Genomic DNA, 222 nt, shown 5'->3' with positions numbered 1-222 from the left:
GTGTCTTGTAAAAAAAAAAAAAAGGAAAGAAGATGCCGGAGCTGCAGCGGAAATGTTGCATGAATGGGGTTTTGGGGCGGATTTCTTGCTTTTCTTAATTTATTTTTTTTTTTCCCCTCTTTCTCCTTCTTCCCCTGGCATTGAAATTCCCATTAGAAAGACGAGAGATAAAAGGCGCGCGAGCAGGAGATGTGGCTGGGGGACTGAGCAGCGCGGCTCTCC

At 45.9% G+C, this 222-nt stretch overlaps 1 protein-coding gene across 1 annotated transcript in view; it reads left to right on the top strand.

Moving 5' to 3' along the window:
- LOC103902424 (kin of IRRE-like protein 1) overlaps positions 1–222 on the top strand; it is a 5,974-nt gene that overhangs the window by 1,214 nt on the left and 4,538 nt on the right. The gene's annotated exons all lie outside the window — the stretch shown is intronic.

This window comes from Aptenodytes forsteri, unplaced genomic scaffold (genome assembly GCF_000699145.1).
Source record: "Aptenodytes forsteri isolate BGI_AS27 unplaced genomic scaffold, ASM69914v1 Scaffold454, whole genome shotgun sequence".
NCBI lineage: Eukaryota > Metazoa > Chordata > Aves > Sphenisciformes > Spheniscidae > Aptenodytes > Aptenodytes forsteri.
This window is presented reverse-complemented; position numbering and strand designations above follow the sequence as displayed.